The 16,619-nt window shown below is 47.2% G+C and overlaps 53 non-coding genes across 53 annotated transcripts; all 53 read left to right on the top strand.

The window, feature by feature from the left end:
• The first annotated feature begins 179 nt into the window (after window positions 1-179).
• On the top strand, window positions 180-251 carry TRNAP-AGG (transfer RNA proline (anticodon AGG)). The gene has a single exon. It is a non-coding gene; the product is annotated as a tRNA-Pro (tRNA).
• An 86-nt stretch (window positions 252-337) lies between these two features.
• On the top strand, window positions 338-410 carry TRNAP-AGG (transfer RNA proline (anticodon AGG)). Its single transcript has one exon. It is a non-coding gene; the product is annotated as a tRNA-Pro (tRNA).
• Window positions 411-655: 245 nt separating this feature from the next.
• TRNAP-UGG (transfer RNA proline (anticodon UGG)) lies at window positions 656-727 on the top strand. The gene has a single exon. It is a non-coding gene; the product is annotated as a tRNA-Pro (tRNA).
• An 86-nt stretch (window positions 728-813) lies between these two features.
• Window positions 814-885, top strand: TRNAP-AGG (transfer RNA proline (anticodon AGG)). The gene has a single exon. It is a non-coding gene; the product is annotated as a tRNA-Pro (tRNA).
• Window positions 886-972: 87 nt separating this feature from the next.
• TRNAP-UGG (transfer RNA proline (anticodon UGG)) lies at window positions 973-1,044 on the top strand. Its single transcript has one exon. It is a non-coding gene; the product is annotated as a tRNA-Pro (tRNA).
• A 246-nt stretch (window positions 1,045-1,290) lies between these two features.
• Window positions 1,291-1,362, top strand: TRNAP-UGG (transfer RNA proline (anticodon UGG)). The gene has a single exon. It is a non-coding gene; the product is annotated as a tRNA-Pro (tRNA).
• Window positions 1,363-1,448: 86 nt separating this feature from the next.
• TRNAP-AGG (transfer RNA proline (anticodon AGG)) lies at window positions 1,449-1,520 on the top strand. The gene has a single exon. It is a non-coding gene; the product is annotated as a tRNA-Pro (tRNA).
• An 87-nt stretch (window positions 1,521-1,607) lies between these two features.
• Window positions 1,608-1,679, top strand: TRNAP-UGG (transfer RNA proline (anticodon UGG)). The gene has a single exon. It is a non-coding gene; the product is annotated as a tRNA-Pro (tRNA).
• A 563-nt stretch (window positions 1,680-2,242) lies between these two features.
• TRNAP-AGG (transfer RNA proline (anticodon AGG)) lies at window positions 2,243-2,314 on the top strand. The gene has a single exon. It is a non-coding gene; the product is annotated as a tRNA-Pro (tRNA).
• An 86-nt stretch (window positions 2,315-2,400) lies between these two features.
• On the top strand, window positions 2,401-2,473 carry TRNAP-AGG (transfer RNA proline (anticodon AGG)). Its single transcript has one exon. It is a non-coding gene; the product is annotated as a tRNA-Pro (tRNA).
• A 562-nt stretch (window positions 2,474-3,035) lies between these two features.
• On the top strand, window positions 3,036-3,108 carry TRNAP-AGG (transfer RNA proline (anticodon AGG)). Its single transcript has one exon. It is a non-coding gene; the product is annotated as a tRNA-Pro (tRNA).
• A 245-nt stretch (window positions 3,109-3,353) lies between these two features.
• On the top strand, window positions 3,354-3,425 carry TRNAP-UGG (transfer RNA proline (anticodon UGG)). Its single transcript has one exon. It is a non-coding gene; the product is annotated as a tRNA-Pro (tRNA).
• Window positions 3,426-3,511: 86 nt separating this feature from the next.
• On the top strand, window positions 3,512-3,583 carry TRNAP-AGG (transfer RNA proline (anticodon AGG)). Its single transcript has one exon. It is a non-coding gene; the product is annotated as a tRNA-Pro (tRNA).
• Window positions 3,584-3,669: 86 nt separating this feature from the next.
• TRNAP-AGG (transfer RNA proline (anticodon AGG)) lies at window positions 3,670-3,742 on the top strand. Its single transcript has one exon. It is a non-coding gene; the product is annotated as a tRNA-Pro (tRNA).
• A 245-nt stretch (window positions 3,743-3,987) lies between these two features.
• TRNAP-UGG (transfer RNA proline (anticodon UGG)) lies at window positions 3,988-4,059 on the top strand. Its single transcript has one exon. It is a non-coding gene; the product is annotated as a tRNA-Pro (tRNA).
• An 86-nt stretch (window positions 4,060-4,145) lies between these two features.
• On the top strand, window positions 4,146-4,217 carry TRNAP-AGG (transfer RNA proline (anticodon AGG)). Its single transcript has one exon. It is a non-coding gene; the product is annotated as a tRNA-Pro (tRNA).
• A 404-nt stretch (window positions 4,218-4,621) lies between these two features.
• On the top strand, window positions 4,622-4,693 carry TRNAP-AGG (transfer RNA proline (anticodon AGG)). Its single transcript has one exon. It is a non-coding gene; the product is annotated as a tRNA-Pro (tRNA).
• Window positions 4,694-5,097: 404 nt separating this feature from the next.
• On the top strand, window positions 5,098-5,169 carry TRNAL-UAG (transfer RNA leucine (anticodon UAG)). The gene has a single exon. It is a non-coding gene; the product is annotated as a tRNA-Leu (tRNA).
• Window positions 5,170-5,414: 245 nt separating this feature from the next.
• TRNAP-AGG (transfer RNA proline (anticodon AGG)) lies at window positions 5,415-5,487 on the top strand. Its single transcript has one exon. It is a non-coding gene; the product is annotated as a tRNA-Pro (tRNA).
• Window positions 5,488-5,732: 245 nt separating this feature from the next.
• On the top strand, window positions 5,733-5,804 carry TRNAP-UGG (transfer RNA proline (anticodon UGG)). The gene has a single exon. It is a non-coding gene; the product is annotated as a tRNA-Pro (tRNA).
• An 86-nt stretch (window positions 5,805-5,890) lies between these two features.
• On the top strand, window positions 5,891-5,962 carry TRNAP-AGG (transfer RNA proline (anticodon AGG)). The gene has a single exon. It is a non-coding gene; the product is annotated as a tRNA-Pro (tRNA).
• An 86-nt stretch (window positions 5,963-6,048) lies between these two features.
• Window positions 6,049-6,121, top strand: TRNAP-AGG (transfer RNA proline (anticodon AGG)). Its single transcript has one exon. It is a non-coding gene; the product is annotated as a tRNA-Pro (tRNA).
• A 245-nt stretch (window positions 6,122-6,366) lies between these two features.
• On the top strand, window positions 6,367-6,438 carry TRNAP-UGG (transfer RNA proline (anticodon UGG)). The gene has a single exon. It is a non-coding gene; the product is annotated as a tRNA-Pro (tRNA).
• Window positions 6,439-6,524: 86 nt separating this feature from the next.
• TRNAP-AGG (transfer RNA proline (anticodon AGG)) lies at window positions 6,525-6,596 on the top strand. The gene has a single exon. It is a non-coding gene; the product is annotated as a tRNA-Pro (tRNA).
• Window positions 6,597-6,682: 86 nt separating this feature from the next.
• TRNAP-AGG (transfer RNA proline (anticodon AGG)) lies at window positions 6,683-6,755 on the top strand. Its single transcript has one exon. It is a non-coding gene; the product is annotated as a tRNA-Pro (tRNA).
• Window positions 6,756-7,000: 245 nt separating this feature from the next.
• TRNAP-UGG (transfer RNA proline (anticodon UGG)) lies at window positions 7,001-7,072 on the top strand. Its single transcript has one exon. It is a non-coding gene; the product is annotated as a tRNA-Pro (tRNA).
• Window positions 7,073-7,158: 86 nt separating this feature from the next.
• On the top strand, window positions 7,159-7,231 carry TRNAP-AGG (transfer RNA proline (anticodon AGG)). The gene has a single exon. It is a non-coding gene; the product is annotated as a tRNA-Pro (tRNA).
• A 245-nt stretch (window positions 7,232-7,476) lies between these two features.
• On the top strand, window positions 7,477-7,548 carry TRNAP-UGG (transfer RNA proline (anticodon UGG)). Its single transcript has one exon. It is a non-coding gene; the product is annotated as a tRNA-Pro (tRNA).
• An 86-nt stretch (window positions 7,549-7,634) lies between these two features.
• TRNAP-AGG (transfer RNA proline (anticodon AGG)) lies at window positions 7,635-7,706 on the top strand. Its single transcript has one exon. It is a non-coding gene; the product is annotated as a tRNA-Pro (tRNA).
• Window positions 7,707-7,792: 86 nt separating this feature from the next.
• TRNAP-AGG (transfer RNA proline (anticodon AGG)) lies at window positions 7,793-7,865 on the top strand. Its single transcript has one exon. It is a non-coding gene; the product is annotated as a tRNA-Pro (tRNA).
• Window positions 7,866-8,110: 245 nt separating this feature from the next.
• On the top strand, window positions 8,111-8,182 carry TRNAP-UGG (transfer RNA proline (anticodon UGG)). Its single transcript has one exon. It is a non-coding gene; the product is annotated as a tRNA-Pro (tRNA).
• An 86-nt stretch (window positions 8,183-8,268) lies between these two features.
• Window positions 8,269-8,341, top strand: TRNAP-AGG (transfer RNA proline (anticodon AGG)). Its single transcript has one exon. It is a non-coding gene; the product is annotated as a tRNA-Pro (tRNA).
• A 721-nt stretch (window positions 8,342-9,062) lies between these two features.
• TRNAP-AGG (transfer RNA proline (anticodon AGG)) lies at window positions 9,063-9,135 on the top strand. The gene has a single exon. It is a non-coding gene; the product is annotated as a tRNA-Pro (tRNA).
• Window positions 9,136-9,380: 245 nt separating this feature from the next.
• TRNAP-UGG (transfer RNA proline (anticodon UGG)) lies at window positions 9,381-9,452 on the top strand. The gene has a single exon. It is a non-coding gene; the product is annotated as a tRNA-Pro (tRNA).
• An 86-nt stretch (window positions 9,453-9,538) lies between these two features.
• On the top strand, window positions 9,539-9,611 carry TRNAP-AGG (transfer RNA proline (anticodon AGG)). Its single transcript has one exon. It is a non-coding gene; the product is annotated as a tRNA-Pro (tRNA).
• A 245-nt stretch (window positions 9,612-9,856) lies between these two features.
• TRNAP-UGG (transfer RNA proline (anticodon UGG)) lies at window positions 9,857-9,928 on the top strand. The gene has a single exon. It is a non-coding gene; the product is annotated as a tRNA-Pro (tRNA).
• Window positions 9,929-10,014: 86 nt separating this feature from the next.
• On the top strand, window positions 10,015-10,087 carry TRNAP-AGG (transfer RNA proline (anticodon AGG)). The gene has a single exon. It is a non-coding gene; the product is annotated as a tRNA-Pro (tRNA).
• A 722-nt stretch (window positions 10,088-10,809) lies between these two features.
• On the top strand, window positions 10,810-10,881 carry TRNAP-UGG (transfer RNA proline (anticodon UGG)). Its single transcript has one exon. It is a non-coding gene; the product is annotated as a tRNA-Pro (tRNA).
• Window positions 10,882-11,127: 246 nt separating this feature from the next.
• TRNAP-UGG (transfer RNA proline (anticodon UGG)) lies at window positions 11,128-11,200 on the top strand. The gene has a single exon. It is a non-coding gene; the product is annotated as a tRNA-Pro (tRNA).
• A 245-nt stretch (window positions 11,201-11,445) lies between these two features.
• On the top strand, window positions 11,446-11,517 carry TRNAP-UGG (transfer RNA proline (anticodon UGG)). The gene has a single exon. It is a non-coding gene; the product is annotated as a tRNA-Pro (tRNA).
• Window positions 11,518-11,603: 86 nt separating this feature from the next.
• On the top strand, window positions 11,604-11,676 carry TRNAP-AGG (transfer RNA proline (anticodon AGG)). The gene has a single exon. It is a non-coding gene; the product is annotated as a tRNA-Pro (tRNA).
• A 722-nt stretch (window positions 11,677-12,398) lies between these two features.
• TRNAP-AGG (transfer RNA proline (anticodon AGG)) lies at window positions 12,399-12,471 on the top strand. Its single transcript has one exon. It is a non-coding gene; the product is annotated as a tRNA-Pro (tRNA).
• Window positions 12,472-12,874: 403 nt separating this feature from the next.
• On the top strand, window positions 12,875-12,947 carry TRNAP-AGG (transfer RNA proline (anticodon AGG)). Its single transcript has one exon. It is a non-coding gene; the product is annotated as a tRNA-Pro (tRNA).
• A 245-nt stretch (window positions 12,948-13,192) lies between these two features.
• TRNAP-UGG (transfer RNA proline (anticodon UGG)) lies at window positions 13,193-13,264 on the top strand. Its single transcript has one exon. It is a non-coding gene; the product is annotated as a tRNA-Pro (tRNA).
• Window positions 13,265-13,350: 86 nt separating this feature from the next.
• Window positions 13,351-13,423, top strand: TRNAP-AGG (transfer RNA proline (anticodon AGG)). Its single transcript has one exon. It is a non-coding gene; the product is annotated as a tRNA-Pro (tRNA).
• A 722-nt stretch (window positions 13,424-14,145) lies between these two features.
• On the top strand, window positions 14,146-14,217 carry TRNAP-UGG (transfer RNA proline (anticodon UGG)). Its single transcript has one exon. It is a non-coding gene; the product is annotated as a tRNA-Pro (tRNA).
• Window positions 14,218-14,463: 246 nt separating this feature from the next.
• TRNAP-UGG (transfer RNA proline (anticodon UGG)) lies at window positions 14,464-14,536 on the top strand. The gene has a single exon. It is a non-coding gene; the product is annotated as a tRNA-Pro (tRNA).
• A 245-nt stretch (window positions 14,537-14,781) lies between these two features.
• Window positions 14,782-14,853, top strand: TRNAP-UGG (transfer RNA proline (anticodon UGG)). The gene has a single exon. It is a non-coding gene; the product is annotated as a tRNA-Pro (tRNA).
• Window positions 14,854-14,939: 86 nt separating this feature from the next.
• On the top strand, window positions 14,940-15,011 carry TRNAP-UGG (transfer RNA proline (anticodon UGG)). The gene has a single exon. It is a non-coding gene; the product is annotated as a tRNA-Pro (tRNA).
• Window positions 15,012-15,097: 86 nt separating this feature from the next.
• On the top strand, window positions 15,098-15,170 carry TRNAP-AGG (transfer RNA proline (anticodon AGG)). Its single transcript has one exon. It is a non-coding gene; the product is annotated as a tRNA-Pro (tRNA).
• A 722-nt stretch (window positions 15,171-15,892) lies between these two features.
• On the top strand, window positions 15,893-15,964 carry TRNAP-UGG (transfer RNA proline (anticodon UGG)). The gene has a single exon. It is a non-coding gene; the product is annotated as a tRNA-Pro (tRNA).
• A 246-nt stretch (window positions 15,965-16,210) lies between these two features.
• TRNAP-AGG (transfer RNA proline (anticodon AGG)) lies at window positions 16,211-16,282 on the top strand. The gene has a single exon. It is a non-coding gene; the product is annotated as a tRNA-Pro (tRNA).
• Window positions 16,283-16,527: 245 nt separating this feature from the next.
• On the top strand, window positions 16,528-16,599 carry TRNAP-AGG (transfer RNA proline (anticodon AGG)). The gene has a single exon. It is a non-coding gene; the product is annotated as a tRNA-Pro (tRNA).
• Window positions 16,600-16,619: the final 20 nt, after the last annotated feature.

Raw genomic sequence — 16,619 nt, 5'->3', positions numbered from 1 at the left:
GAGCATGTCTCTGATACGCATGGTCCATTGGTCTAGGGGTATGATACTCGCTTTGGGTGCGAGTGGTCCTGGGTTCAAATCCCGGACGGACCCGAGTTTTTCAAGAAGTATTTTAGTGACATTTAAATGCAACAAAATACAGGTTAGTCCTATGAGTTGAGCATGGCTCTGATACGCACGGTCCGTTGGTCTAGGGGTATGATACTCGCTTAGGGTGCGAGTGGTCCCGGGTTCAAGTCCCGGACGGACCCGAGTTTTTCAAGAAGTATTTTAGTGACATTTAAATGCAACTAAATACAGGTTAGTCCTATGAGTTGAGCATGGCTCTGATACGCATGGTCCGTTGGTCTAGGGGTATGATACTCGCTTAGGGTGCGAGTGGTCCCGGGTTCAAATCCCGGACGGAACCGAGTTTTTGAAGAAGTAATTTAGTGACTATTTAAATGCAACTAGCTACAGGTTAGGCCTAGGAGTTGAGCATGTCTCTGATACGCATGGTCCGTTGTTCAAGGGGTATGATACTCGCTTTGGGTGCGAGTGGTCCCGGGTTCAAATCCCGGACGGACCCGAGTTTTTGAAGAAGTAATTTAGTGACTATTTAAATGCAACTAACTACAGGTTAGGCCTATGAGTTGAGCATGTCACTGATACGCATGGTCCGTTGGTCTAGGGGTATGATACTCGCTTTGGGAGCGAGGGGTCCCGGGTTCAAATCCCGGACGGACTCGAGTTTTTCAAGAAGTATTTTAGTGACATTTAAATGCAACTAAATACAGGTTAGTCCTATGAGTTGAGCATGGCTCTGAAACGCACGGTCCGTTGGTCTAGGGGTATGATACTCGCTTAGGGTGCGAGTGGTCCCGGGTTCAAATCCCGGACGGACCCGAGTTTTTGAAGAAGTAATTTAGTGACTATTTAAATGACATTGGCTACAGGTTAGGCCTATGAGTTGAGCTTGTCTCTGATACGCATGGTCCGTTGGTCTAGGGGTATGATACTCGCTTTGGGTGCGAGTGGTCCCGGGTTCAAATCCCGGACGGACCCGAGTTTTTGAAGAAGTAATTTAGTGACTATTTAAATGCAACTAGCTACAGGTTAGGCCTAGGAGTTGAGCATGTCTCTGATACGCATGGTCCGTTGTTCAAGGGGTATGATACTCGCTTTGGGTGCGAGTGGTCCCGGGTTCAAATCCCGGACGGACCCGAGTTTTTGAAGAAGTAATTTAGTGACTATTTAAATGCAACTAACTACAGGTTAGGCCTATGAGTTGAGCATGTCACTGATACGCATGGTCCGTTGGTCTAGGGGTATGATACTCGCTTTGGGAGCGAGGGGTCCCGGGTTCAAATCCCGGACGGACTCGAGTTTTTCAAGAAGTATTTTAGTGACATTTAAATGCAACTAAATACAGGTTAGTCCTATGAGTTGAGCATGGCTCTGAAACGCACGGTCCGTTGGTCTAGGGGTATGATACTCGCTTAGGGTGCGAGTGGTCCCGGGTTCAAATCCCGGACGGACCCGAGTTTTTGAAGAAGTAATTTAGTGACTATTTAAATGACATTGGCTACAGGTTAGGCCTATGACTTGATCATGTCTCTGATACGGATGGTCCGTTGGTCTAGGGGTATGATACTCGCTTTGGGTGCGAGTGGTCCCGGGTTCAAATCCTGGACGGACCCGAGTTTTTGGAGAAGTAATTTAGTGACTATTTAAATGCAACTAGCTACAGGTTAGGTCTATGAGTTGAGCATGTCTCTGATACGCATGGTCCGTTGTTCAAGGGGTATGATACTCGCTTTGGGTGCGAGTGGTCCCGGGTTCAAATCCCGGACGGACCCGAGTTTTTGAAGAAGTAATTTAGTGACTATTTAAATGACATTGGCTACAGGTTAGGCCTATGAGTTGAGCATGTCTCTGATACGCATGGTCCGTTGGTCTAGGGGTATGATACTCGCTTTGGGTGCGAGTGGTCTCGGGATCAAATCCTGGACGGACCCGAGTTTTTGGAGAAGTAATTTAGTGACTATTTAAATGCAACTATTTACAGGTTAGGCCTATGAGTTGAGCATGTCTCTGATACGCATGGTCCATTGGTCTAGGGGTATGATACTCGCTTTGGGTGCGAGTGGTCCCGGGTTCAAATCCCGGACGGACCCGAGTTTTTCAAGAAGTATTTTAGTGACATTTAAATGCAACAAAATACAGGTTAGTCCTATGAGTTGAGCATGGCTCTGATACGCACGGTCCGTTGGTCTAGGGGTATGATACTCGCTTAGGGTGCGAGTGGTCCCGGGTTCAAATCCCGGACGGACCCGAGTTTTTCAAGAAGTATTTTAGTGACATTTAAATGCAACTAAATACAGGTTAGTCCTATGAGTTGAGCATGGCTCTGATACGCATGGTCCGTTGGTCTAGGGGTATGATACTCGCTTAGGGTGCGAGTGGTCCCGGGTTCAAATCCCGGACGGAACCGAGTTTTTGAAGAAGTAATTTAGTGACTATTTAAATGCAACTAGCTACAGGTTAGGCCTAGGAGTTGAGCATGTCTCTGATACGCATGGTCCGTTGTTCAAGGGGTATGATACTCGCTTTGGGTGCGAGTGGTCCCGGGTTCAAATCCCGGACGGACCCGAGTTTTTGAAGAAGTAATTTAGTGACTATTTAAATGACATTGGCTACAGGTTAGGCCTATGAGTTGAGCATGTCTCTGATACGCATGGTCCGTTGGTCTAGGGGTATGATACTCGCTTTGGGTGCGAGTGGTCCCGGGATCAAATCCTGGACGGACCCGAGTTTTTGGAGAAGTAATTTAGTGACTATTTAAATGCAACTAGCTACAGGTTAGGCCTATGAGTTGAGCATGTCTCTGATACGCATGGTCCATTGGTCTAGGGGTATGATACTCGCTTTGGGTGCGAGTGGTCCCGGGTTCAAATCCCGGACGGACCCGAGTTTTTCAAGAAGTATTTTAGTGACATTTAAATGCAACTAAATACAGGTTAGTCCTATGAGTTGAGCATGGCTCTGATACGCATGGTCCGTTGGTCTAGGGGTATGATACTCGCTTAGGGTGCGAGTGGTCCCGGGTTCAAATCCCGGACGGAACCGAGTTTTTGAAGAAGTAATTTAGTGACTATTTAAATGCAACTAGCTACAGGTTAGGCCTAGGAGTTGAGCATGTCTCTGATACGCATGGTCCGTTGTTCAAGGGGTATGATACTCGCTTTGGGTGCGAGTGGTCCCGGGTTCAAATCCCGGACGGACCCGAGTTTTTGAAGAAGTAATTTAGTGACTATTTAAATGCAACTAACTACAGGTTAGGCCTATGAGTTGAGCATGTCTCTGATACGCATGGTCCGTTGGTCTAGGGGTATGATACTCGCTTTGGGAGCGAGGGGTCCCGGGTTCAAATCCCGGACGGACTCGAGTTTTTCAAGAAGTATTTTAGTGACATTTAAATGCAACTAAATACAGGTTAGTCCTATGAGTTGAGCATGGCTCTGAAACGCACGGTCCGTTGGTCTAGGGGTATGATACTCGCTTAGGGTGCGAGTGGTCCCGGGTTCAAATCCCGGACGGACCCGAGTTTTTCAAGAAGTATTTTAGTGACATTTAAATGCAACTAAATACAGGTTAGTCCTATGAGTTGAGCATGGCTCTGAAACGCACGGTCCGTTGGTCTAGGGGTATGATACTCGCTTAGGGTGCGAGTGGTCCCGGGTTCAAATCCCGGACGGAACCGAGTTTTTGAAGAAGTAATTTAGTGACTATTTAAATGCAACTAGCTACAGGTTAGGCCTAGGAGTTGAGCATGTCTCTGATACGCATGGTCCGTTGTTCAAGGGGTATGATACTCGCTTTGGGTGCGAGTGGTCCCGGGTTCAAATCCCGGACGGACCCGAGTTTTTGAAGAAGTAATTTAGTGACTATTTAAATGCAACTAACTACAGGTTAGGCCTATGAGTTGAGCATGTCTCTGATACGCATGGTCCGTTGGTCTAGGGGTATGATACTCGCTTTGGGAGCGAGGGGTCCCGGGTTCAAATCCCGGACGGACTCGAGTTTTTCAAGAAGTATTTTAGTGACATTTAAATGCAACTAAATACAGGTTAGTCCTATGAGTTGAGCATGGCTCTGAAACGCACGGTCCGTTGGTCTAGGGGTATGATACTCGCTTAGGGTGCGAGTGGTCCCGGGTTCAAATCCCGGACGGACCCGAGTTTTTGAAGAAGTAATTTAGTGACTATTTAAATGACATTGGCTACAGGTTAGGCCTATGAGTTGAGCATGTCTCTGATACGCATGGTCCGTTGGTCTAGGGGTATGATACTCGCTTTGGGTGCGAGTGGTCTCGGGATCAAATCCTGGACGGACCCGAGTTTTTGGAGAAGTAATTTAGTGACTATTTAAATGCAACTAGCTACAGGTTAGGCCTATGAGTTGAGCATGTCTCTGATACGCATGGTCCATTGGTCTAGGGGTATGATACTCGCTTTGGGTGCGAGTGGTCCCGGGTTCAAATCCCGGACGGACCCGAGTTTTTCAAGAAGTATTTTAGTGACATTTAAATGCAACAAAATACAGGTTAGTCCTATGAGTTGAGCATGGCTCTGATACGCACGGTCCGTTGGTCTAGGGGTATGATACTCGCTTAGGGTGCGAGTGGTCCCGGGTTCAAATCCCGGACGGACCCGAGTTTTTCAAGAAGTATTTTAGTGACATTTAAATGCAACTAAATACAGGTTAGTCCTATGAGTTGAGCATGGCTCTGATACGCATGGTCCGTTGGTCTAGGGGTGTGATACTCGCTTAGGGTGCGAGTGGTCCCGGGTTCAAATCCCGGACTTAACCGAGTTTTTGAAGAAGTAATTTAGTGACTATTTAAATGCAACTAGCTACAGGTTAGGCCTAGGAGTTGAGCATGTCTCTGATACGCATGGTCCGTTGTTCAAGGGGTATGATACTCGCTTTGGGTGCGAGTGGTCCCGGGTTCAAATCCCGGACGGACCCGAGTTTTTGAAGAAGTAATTTAGTGACTATTTAAATGACATTGGCTACAGGTTAGGCCTATGAGTTGAGCATGTCTCTGATACGCATGGTCCGTTGGTCTAGGGGTATGATACTCGCTTTAGGTGCGAGTGGTCCCGGGATCAAATCCTGGACGGACCCGAGTTTTTGGAGAAGTAATTTAGTGACTATTTAAATGCAACTAGCTACAGGTTAGGCCTATGAGTTGAGCATGTCTCTGATACGCATGGTCCATTGGTCTAGGGGTATGATACTCGCTTTGGGTGCGAGTGGTCCCAGGTTCAAATCCCGGACGGACCCGAGTTTTTCAAGAAGTATTTTAGTGACATTTAAATGCAACTAAATACAGGTTAGTCCTATGAGTTGAGCATGGCTCTGATACGCATGGTCCGTTGGTCTAGGGGTATGATACTCGCTTAGGGTGCGAGTGGTCCCGGGTTCAAATCCCGGACGGAACCGAGTTTTTGAAGAAGTAATTTAGTGACTATTTAAATGCAACTAGCTACAGGTTAGGCCTAGGAGTTGAGCATGTCTCTGATACGCATGGTCCGTTGTTCAAGGGGTATGATACTCGCTTTGGGTGCGAGTGGTCCCGGGTTCAAATCCCGGACGGACCCGAGTTTTTGAAGAAGTAATTTAGTGACTATTTAAATGCAACTAACTACAGGTTAGGCCTATGAGTTGAGCATGTCTCTGATACGCATGGTCCGTTGGTCTAGGGGTATGATACTCGCTTTGGGAGCGAGGGGTCCCGGGTTCAAATCCCGGACGGACTCGAGTTTTTCAAGAAGTATTTTAGTGACATTTAAATGCAACTAAATACAGGTTAGTCCTATGAGTTGAGCATGGCTCTGAAACGCACGGTCCGTTGGTCTAGGGGTATGATACTCGCTTAGGGTGCGAGTGGTCCCGGGTTCAAATCCCGGACGGACCCGAGTTTTTCAAGAAGTATTTTAGTGACATTTAAATGCAACTAAATACAGGTTAGTCCTATGAGTTGAGCATGGCTCTGATACGCATGGTCCGTTGGTCTAGGGGTATGATACTCGCTTAGGGTGCGAGTGGTCCCGGGTTCAAATCCCGGACGGAACCGAGTTTTTGAAGAAGTAATTTAGTGACTATTTAAATGCAACTAGCTACAGGTTAGGCCTAGGAGTTGAGCATGTCTCTGATACGCATGGTCCGTTGTTCAAGGGGTATGATACTCGCTTTGGGTGCGAGTGGTCCCGGGTTCAAATCCCGGACGGACCCGAGTTTTTGAAGAAGTAATTTAGTGACTATTTAAATGCAACTAACTACAGGTTAGGCCTATGAGTTGAGCATGTCTCTGATACGCATGGTCCGTTGGTCTAGGGGTATGATACTCGCTTTGGGAGCGAGGGGTCCCGGGTTCAAATCCCGGACGGACTCGAGTTTTTCAAGAAGTATTTTAGTGACATTTAAATGCAACTAAATACAGGTTAGTCCTATGAGTTGAGCATGGCTCTGAAACGCACGGTCCGTTGGTCTAGGGGTATGATACTCGCTTAGGGTGCGAGTGGTCCCGGGTTCAAATCCCGGACGGACCCGAGTTTTTCAAGAAGTATTTTAGTGACATTTAAATGCAACTAAATACAGGTTAGTCCTATGAGTTGAGCATGGCTCTGATACGCATGGTCCGTTGGTCTAGGGGTATGATACTCGCTTAGGGTGCGAGTGGTCCCGGGTTCAAATCCCGGACGGAACCGAGTTTTTGAAGAAGTAATTTAGTGACTATTTAAATGCAACTAGCTACAGGTTAGGCCTAGGAGTTGAGCATGTCTCTGATACGCATGGTCCGTTGTTCAAGGGGTATGATACTCGCTTTGGGTGCGAGTGGTCCCGGGTTCAAATCCCGGACGGACCCGAGTTTTTGAAGAAGTAATTTAGTGACTATTTAAATGCAACTAACTACAGGTTAGGCCTATGAGTTGAGTATGACTCTGATACGCATGGTCCGTTGGTCTAGGGGTATGATACTCGCTTTGGGAGCGAGGGGTCCCGGGTTCAAATCCCGGACGGACCCGAGTTTTTCAAGAAGTATTTTAGTGACATTTAAATGCAACTAAATACAGGTTAGTCCTATGAGTTGAGCATGGCTCTGATACGCATGGTCCGTTGGTCTAGGGGTATGATACTCGCTTAGGGTGCGAGTGGTCCCGGGTTCAAATCCCGGACGGAACCGAGTTTTTGAAGAAGTAATTTAGTGACTATTTAAATGCAACTAGCTACAGGTTAGGCCTAGGAGTTGAGCATGTCTCTGATACGCATGGTCCGTTGCTCAAGGGGTATGATACTCGCTTTGGGTGCGAGTGGTCCCGGGTTCAAATCCCGGACGGACCCGAGTTTTTGAAGAAGTAATTTAGTGACTATTTAAATGCAACTAACTACAGGTTAGGCCTATGAGTTGAGCATGTCTCTGATACGCATGGTCCGTTGGTCTAGGGGTATGATACTCGCTTTGGGAGCGAGGGGTCCCGGGTTCAAATCCCGGACGGACTCGAGTTTTTCAAGAAGTATTTTAGTGACATTTAAATGCAACTAAATACAGGTTAGTCCTATGAGTTGAGCATGGCTCTGAAACGCACGGTCCGTTGGTCTAGGGGTATGATACTCGCTTAGGGTGCGAGTGGTCCCGGGTTCAAATCCCGGACGGACCCGAGTTTTTCAAGAAGTATTTTAGTGACATTTAAATGCAACTAAATACAGGTTAGTCCTATGAGTTGAGCATGGCTCTGATACGCATGGTCCGTTGGTCTAGGGGTATGATACTCGCTTAGGGTGCGAGTGGTCCCGGGTTCAAATCCCGGACGGAACCGAGTTTTTGAAGAAGTAATTTAGTGACTATTTAAATGCAACTAGCTACAGGTTAGGCCTAGGAGTTGAGCATGTCTCTGATACGCATGGTCCGTTGTTCAAGGGGTATGATACTCGCTTTGGGTGCGAGTGGTCCCGGGTTCAAATCCCGGACGGACCCGAGTTTTTGAAGAAGTAATTTAGTGACTATTTAAATGCAACTAACTACAGGTTAGGCCTATGAGTTGAGCATGTCTCTGATACGCATGGTCCGTTGGTCTAGGGGTATGATACTCGCTTTGGGAGCGAGGGGTCCCGGGTTCAAATCCCGGACGGACCCGAGTTTTTCAAGAAGTATTTTAGTGACATTTAAATGCAACTAAATACAGGTTAGTCCTATGAGTTGAGCATGGCTCTGATACGCATGGTCCGTTGGTCTAGGGGTATGATACTCGCTTAGGGTGCGAGTGGTCCCGGGTTCAAATCCCGGACGGAACCGAGTTTTTGAAGAAGTAATTTAGTGACTATTTAAATGCAACTAGCTACAGGTTAGGCCTAGGAGTTGAGCATGTCTCTGATACGCATGGTCCGTTGTTCAAGGGGTATGATACTCGCTTTGGGTGCGAGTGGTCCCGGGTTCAAATCCCGGACGGAACCGAGTTTTTGAAGAAGTAATTTAGTGACTATTTAAATGCAACTAGCTACAGGTTAGGCCTAGGAGTTGAGCATGTCTCTGATACGCATGGTCCGTTGTTCAAGGGGTATGATACTCGCTTTGGGTGCGAGTGGTCCCGGGTTCAAATCCCGGACGGACCCGAGTTTTTGAAGAAGTAATTTAGTGACTATTTAAATGACATTGGCTACAGGTTAGGCCTATGAGTTGAGCATGTCTCTGATACGCATGGTCCGTTGGTCTAGGGGTATGATACTCGCTTTGGGTGCGAGTGGTCCCGGGATCAAATCCTGGACGGACCCGAGTTTTTGGAGAAGTAATTTAGTGACTATTTAAATGCAACTAGCTACAGGTTAGGCCTATGAGTTGAGCATGTCTCTGATACGCATGGTCCATTGGTCTAGGGGTATGATACTCGCTTTGGGTGCGAGTGGTCCCGGGTTCAAATCCCGGACGGACCCGAGTTTTTCAAGAAGTATTTTAGTGACATTTAAATGCAACTAAATACAGGTTAGTCCTATGAGTTGAGCATGGCTCTGATACGCATGGTCCGTTGGTCTAGGGGTATGATACTCGCTTAGGGTGCGAGTGGTCCCGGGTTCAAATCCCGGACGGAACCGAGTTTTTGAAGAAGTAATTTAGTGACTATTTAAATGCAACTAGCTACAGGTTAGGCCTAGGAGTTGAGCATGTCTCTGATACGCATGGTCCGTTGTTCAAGGGGTATGATACTCGCTGTGGGTGCGAGTGGTCCCGGGTTCAAATCCCGGACGGACCCGAGTTTTTGAAGAAGTAATTTAGTGACTATTTAAATGCAACTAACTACAGGTTAGGCCTATGAGTTGAGCATGTCTCTGATACGCATGGTCCGTTGGTCTAGGGGTATGATACTCGCTTTGGGAGCGAGGGGTCCCGGGTTCAAATCCCGGACGGACTCGAGTTTTTCAAGAAGTATTTTAGTGACATTTAAATGCAACTAAATACAGGTTAGTCCTATGAGTTGAGCATGGCTCTGATACGCATGGTCCGTTGGTCTAGGGGTATGATACTCGCTTAGGGTGCGAGTGGTCCCGGGTTCAAATCCCGGACGGAACCGAGTTTTTGAAGAAGTAATTTAGTGACTATTTAAATGCAACTAGCTACAGGTTAGGCCTAGGAGTTGAGCATGTCTCTGATACGCATGGTCCGTTGTTCAAGGGGTATGATACTCGCTTTGGGTGCGAGTGGTCCCGGGTTCAAATCCCGGACGGACCCGAGTTTTTGAAGAAGTAATTTAGTGACTATTTAAATGCAACTAACTACAGGTTAGGCCTATGAGTTGAGCATGTCTCTGATACGCATGGTCCGTTGGTCTAGGGGTATGATACTCGCTTTGGGAGCGAGGGGTCCCGGGTTCAAATCACGGACGGACCCGAGTTTTTCAAGAAGTATTTTAGTGACATTTAAATGCAACTAAATACAGGTTAGTCCTATGAGTTGAGCATGGCTCTGATACGCATGGTCCGTTGGTCTAGGGGTATGATACTCGCTTAGGGTGCGAGTGGTCCCGGGTTCAAATCCCGGACGAAACCGAGTTTTTGAAGAAGTAATTTAGTGACTATTTAAATGCAACTAGCTACAGGTTAGGCCTAGGAGTTGAGCATGTCTCTGATACGCATGGTCCGTTGTTCAAGGGGTATGATACTCGCTTTGGGTGCGAGTGGTCCCGGGTTCAAATCCCGGACGGACCCGAGTTTTTGAAGAAGTAATTTAGTGACTATTTAAATGCAACTAGCTACAGGTTAGGCCTAGGAGTTGAGCATGTCTCTGATACGCATGGTCCGTTGTTCAAGGGGTGTGATACTCGCTTTGGGTGCGAGTGGTCCCGGGTTCAAATCCCGGACGGACCCGAGTTTTTGAAGAAGTAATTTAGTGACTATTTAAATGACATTGGCTACAGGTTAGGCCTATGAGTTAAGCATGTCTCTGATGCGCATGGTCCGTTGGTCTAGGGGTATGATACTCGCTTTGGGTGCGAGTGGTCCCGGGTTTAAATCCTGGACGGACCCGAGTTTTTGGAGAAGTAATTTAGTGACTATTTAAATGCAACTAGCTACAGGTTAGGTCTATGAGTTGAGCATGTCTCTGATACGCATGGTTCGTTGTTCAAGGGGTATGATACTCGCTTTGGGTGCGAGTGGTCCCGGGTTCAAATCCCGGACAGACCCGAGTTTTTGAAGAAGTAATTTAGTGACTATTTAAATGACATTGGCTACAGGTTAGGCCTATGAGTTGAGCATGTCTCTGATACGCATGGTCCGTTGGTCTAGGGGTATGATACTCGCTTTGGGTGCGAGTGGTCCCGGGTTCAAATCCTGGACGGACCCGAGTTTTTGGAGAAGTAATTTAGTGACTATTTAAATGCAACTAGCTACAGGTTAGGTCTATGAGTTGAGCATGTCTCTGATACGCATGGTTCGTTGTTCAAGGGGTATGATACTCGCTTTGGGTGCGAGTGGTCCCGGGTTCAAATCCCGGACAGACCCGAGTTTTTGAAGAAGTAATTTAGTGACTATTTAAATGACATTGGCTACAGGTTAGGCCTATGAGTTGAGCATGTCTCTGATACGCATGGTCCGTTGGTCTAGGGGTATGATACTCGCTTTGGGTGCGAGTGGTCCCGGGTTCAAATCCCGGACGGAACCGAGTTCTTGAAGAAGTAATTTAGTGACTATTTAAATGCAACTAGCTACAGGTTAGGCCTAGGAGTTGAGCATGTCTCTGATACGCATGGTCCGTTGTTCAAGGGGTATGATACTCGCTTTGGGTGCGAGTGGTCCCGGGTTCAAATCAAGGACGGACCCGAGTTTTTGAAGAAGTAATTTAGTGACTATTTAAATGCAACTAGCTACAGGTTAGGCCTATGAGTTGAGCATGTCTCTGATACGCATGGTCCGTTGGTCTAGGGGTATGATACTCGCTTTGGGAGCGAGGGGTCCCGGGTTCAAATCCCGGACGGACCCGAGTTTTTCAAGAAGTATTTTAGTGACATTTAAATGCAACTAAATACAGGTTAGTCCTATGAGTTGAGCATGGCTCTGATACGCATGGTCCGTTGGTCTAGGGGTATGATACTCGCTTAGGGTGCGAGTGGTCCCGGGTTCAAATCCCGGACGGAACCGAGTTTTTGAAGAAGTAATTTAGTGACTATTTAAATGCAACTAGCTACAGGTTAGGCCTAGGAGTTGAGCATGTCTCTGATACGCATGGTCCGTTGTTCAAGGGGTATGATACTCGCTTTGGGTGCGAGTGGTCCCGGGTTCAAATCCCGGACGGAACCGAGTTTTTTAAGAAGTAATTTAGTGACTATTTAAATGCAACTAGCTACAGGTTAGGCCTAGGAGTTGAGCATGTCTCTGATACGCATGGTCCGTTGTTCAAGGGGTATGATACTCGCTTTGGGTGCGAGTGGTCCCGGGTTCAAATCCCGGACGGACCCGAGTTTTTGAAGAAGTAATTTAGTGACTATTTAAATGACATTGGCTACAGGTTAGGCCTATGAGTTGAGCATGTCTCTGATACGCATGGTCCGTTGGTCTAGGGGTATGATACTCGCTTTGGGTGCGAGTGGTCCCGGGATCAAATCCTGGACGGACCCGAGTTTTTTGGAGAAGTAATTTAGTGACTATTTAAATGCAACTAGCTACAGGTTAGGCCTATGAGTTGAGCATGTCTCTGATACGCATGGTCCATTGGTCTAGGGGTATGATACTCGCTTTGGGTGCGAGTGGTCCCGGGTTCAAATCCCGGACGGACCCGAGTTTTTCAAGAAGTATTTTAGTGACATTTAAATGCAACTAAATACAGGTTAGTCCTATGAGTTGAGCATGGCTCTGATACGCATGGTCCGTTGGTCTAGGGGTATGATACTCGCTTAGGGTGCGAGTGGTCCCGGGTTCAAATCCCGGACGGAACCGAGTTTTTGAAGAAGTAATTTAGTGACTATTTAAATGCAACTAGCTACAGGTTAGGCCTAGGAGTTGAGCATGTCTCTGATACGCATGGTCCGTTGTTCAAGGGGTATGATACTCGCTGTGGGTGCGAGTGGTCCCGGGTTCAAATCCCGGACGGACCCGAGTTTTTGAAGAAGTAATTTAGTGACTATTTAAATGCAACTAACTACAGGTTAGGCCTATGAGTTGAGCATGTCTCTGATACGCATGGTCCGTTGGTCTAGGGGTATGATACACGCTTTGGGAGCGAGGGGTCCCGGGTTCAAATCCCGGACGGACTCGAGTTTTTCAAGAAGTATTTTAGTGACATTTAAATGCAACTAAATACAGGTTAGTCCTATGAGTTGAGCATGGCTCTGATACGCATGGTCCGTTGGTCTAGGGGTATGATACTCGCTTAGGGTGCGAGTGGTCCCGGGTTCAAATCCCGGACGGAACCGAGTTTTTGAAGAAGTAATTTAGTGACTATTTAAATGCAACTAGCTACAGGTTAGGCCTAGGAGTTGAGCATGTCTCTGATACGCATGGTCCGTTGTTCAAGGGGTATGATACTCGCTTTGGGTGCGAGTGGTCCCGGGTTCAAATCCCGGACGGACCCGAGTTTTTGAAGAAGTAATTTAGTGACTATTTAAATGCAACTAACTACAGGTTAGGCCTATGAGTTGAGCATGTCTCTGATACGCATGGTCCGTTGGTCTAGGGGTATGATACTCGCTTTGGGAGCGAGGGGTCCCGGGTTCAAATCACGGACGGACCCGAGTTTTTCAAGAAGTATTTTAGTGACATTTAAATGCAACTAAATACAGGTTAATCCTATGAGTTGAGCATGGCTCTGATACGCATGGTCCGTTGGTCTAGGGGTATGATACTCGCTTAGGGTGCGAGTGGTCCCGGGTTCAAATCCCGGACGAAACCGAGTTTTTGAAGAAGTAATTTAGTGACTATTTAAATGCAACTAGCTACAGGTTAGGCCTAGGAGTTGAGCATGTCTCTGATACGCATGGTCCGTTGTTCAAGGGGTATGATACTCGCTTTGGGTGCGAGTGGTCCCGGGTTCAAATCCCGGACGGACCCGAGTTTTTGAAGAAGTAATTTAGTGACTATTTAAATGCAACTAGCTACAGGTTAGGCCTAGGAGTTGAGCATGTCTCTGATACGCATGGTCCGTTGTTCAAGGGGTGTGATACTCGCTTTGGGTGCGAGTGGTCCCGGGTTCAAATCCCGGACGGACCCGAGTTTTTGAAGAAGTAATTTAGTGACTATTTAAATGACATTGGCTACAGGTTAGGCCTATGAGTTGAGCATGTCTCTGATGCGCATGGTCCGTTGGTCTAGGGGTATGATACTCGCTTTGGGTGCGAGTGGTCCCGGGTTTAAATCCTGGACGGACCCGAGTTTTTGGAGAAGTAATTTAGTGACTATTTAAATGCAACTAGCTACAGGTTAGGTCTATGAGTTGAGCATGTCTCTGATACGCATGGTTCGTTGTTCAAGGGGTATGATACTCGCTTTGGGTGCGAGTGGTCCCGGGTTCAAATCCCGGACAGACCCGAGTTTTTGAAGAAGTAATTTAGTGACTATTTAAATGACATTGGCTACAGGTTAGGCCTATGAGTTGAGCATGTCTCTGATACGCATGGTCCGTTGGTCTAGGGGTATGATACTCGCTTTGGGTGCGAGTGGTCCCGGGTTCAAATCCTGGACGGACCCGAGTTTTTGGAGAAGTAATTTAGTGACTATTTAAATGCAACTAGCTACAGGTTAGGTCTATGAGTTGAGCATGTCTCTGATACGCATGGTTCGTTGTTCAAGGGGTATGATACTCGCTTTGGGTGCGAGTGGTCCCGGGTTCAAATCCCGGACAGACCCGAGTTTTTGAAGAAGTAATTTAGTGACTATTTAAATGACATTGGCTACAGGTTAGGCCTATGAGTTGAGCATGTCTCTGATACGCATGGTCCGTTGGTCTAGGGGTATGATACTCGCTTTGGGTGCGAGTGGTCCCGGGTTCAAATCCCGGACGGAACCGAGTTTTTGAAGAAGTAATTTAGTGACTATTTAAATGCAACTAGCTACAGGTTAGGCCTAGGAGTTGAGCATGTCTCTGATACGCATGGTCCGTTGTTCAAGGGGTATGATACTCGCTTTGGGTGCGAGTGGTCCCGGGTTCAAATCCCGGACGGACCCGAGTTTTTGAAGAAGTAATTTAGTGACTATTTAAATGCAACTAACTACAGGTTAGGCCTATGAGTTGAGCATGTCTCTGATACGCATGGTCCGTTGGTCTAGGGGTATGATACTCGCTTTGGGAGCGAGGGGTCCCGGGTTCAAATCACGGACGGACCCGAGTTTTTCAAGAAGTATTTTAGTGACATTTAAATGCAACTAAATACAGGTTAGTCCTATGAGTTGAGCATGGCTCTGATACGCATGGTCCGTTGGTCTAGGGGTATGATACTCGCTTTGGGTGCGAGTGGTCCCGGGTTCAAATCCCGGACGGACCCGAGTTTTTCAAGAAGTATTTTAGTGACATTTAAATGCAACTAAATACAGGTTAGTCCTATGAGTTGTGCATGGCTCTGATACGCATGGTCCGTTGGTCTAGGGGTATGATACTCGCTTAGGGTGCGAGTGGTCCCGGGTTCAAATCCCGGACGGAACCGAGTTTTTGAAGAAGTAATTTAGTGACTATTTAAATGCAACTAGCTACAGGTTAGGCCTAGGAGTTGAGCATGTCTCTGATACGCATGGTCCGTTGTTCAAGGGGTATGATACTCGCTTTGGGTGCGAGTGGTCCCGGGTTCAAATCCCGGACGGACCCGAGTTTTTGAAGAAGTAATTTAGTGACTATTTAAATGCAACTAGCTACAGGTTAGGCCTAGGAGTTGAGCATGTCTCTGATACGCATGGTCCGTTGTTCAAGGGGTGTGATACTCGCTTTGGGTGCGAGTGGTCCCGGGTTCAAATCCCGGACGGACCCGAGTTTTTGAAGAAGTAATTTAGTGACTATTTAAATGACATTGGCTACAGGTTAGGCCTATGAGTTGAGCATGTCTCTGATGCGCATGGTCCGTTGGTCTAGGGGTATGATACTCGCTTTGGGTGCGAGTGGTCTCGGGTTTAAATCCTGGACGGACCCGAGTTTTTGGAGAAGTAATTTAGTGACTATTTAAATGCAACTAGCTACAGGTTAGGTCTATGAGTTGAGCATGTCTCTGATACGCATGGTTCGTTGTTCAAGGGGTATGATACTCGCTTTGGGTGCGAGTGGTCCCGGGTTCAAATCCCGGACAGACCCGAGTTTTTGAAGAAGTAATTTAGTGACTATTTAAATGACATTGGCTACAGGTTAGGCCTATGAGTTGAGCATGTCTCTGATACGCATGGTCCGTTGGTCTAGGGGTATGATACTCGCTTTGGGTGCGAGTGGTCCCGGGTTCAAATCCTGGACGGACCCGAGTTTTTGGAGAAGTAATTTAGTGACTATTTAAATGCAACTAGCTACAGGTTAGGTCTATGAGTTGAGCATGTCTCTGATACGCATGGTTCGTTGTTCAAGGGGTATGATACTCGCTTTGGGTGCGAGTGGTCCCGGGTTCAAATCCCGGACAGACCCGAGTTTTTGAAGAAGTAATTTAGTGACTATTTAAATGACATTGGCTACAGGTTAGGCCTATGAGTTGAGCATGCCTCTGATACGCATGGTCCGTTGGTCTAGGGGTATGATACTCGCTTAGGGTGCGAGTGGTCCCGGGTTCAAATCCCGGACGGACCCGAGTTTTTGAAGAAGTAATTTAGTGACTATTTAAATGCAACTAGCTACAGGTTAGGCCTAGGACTTGAGCATGTCTCTGATACGCATGGTCCATTGGTCTAGGGGTATGATACTCGCTTTGGGTGCGAGTGGTCCCGGGTTCAAATCCCGGACGGACCCGAGTTTTTCAAGAAGTATTTTAGTGACATTTAAATGCAACAAAATACAGGTTAGTCCTATGAGTTGAGCATGGCTCTGATACGCACGGTCCGTTGGTCTAGGGGTATGATACTCGCTTAGGGTGCGAGTGGTCCCGGGTTCAAATCCCGGTCGGACCCGAGTTTTTCAAGAAGTATTT

Source organism: Phalangium opilio, unplaced genomic scaffold (genome assembly GCF_054372755.1).
Source record: "Phalangium opilio isolate 3A_F unplaced genomic scaffold, DU_Popi_V2 ptg000100l_1, whole genome shotgun sequence".
NCBI lineage: Eukaryota > Metazoa > Arthropoda > Arachnida > Opiliones > Phalangiidae > Phalangium > Phalangium opilio.
Note: the sequence above shows the minus strand (reverse complement) of the source record. Positions and strands in the feature narration are given on the sequence as shown.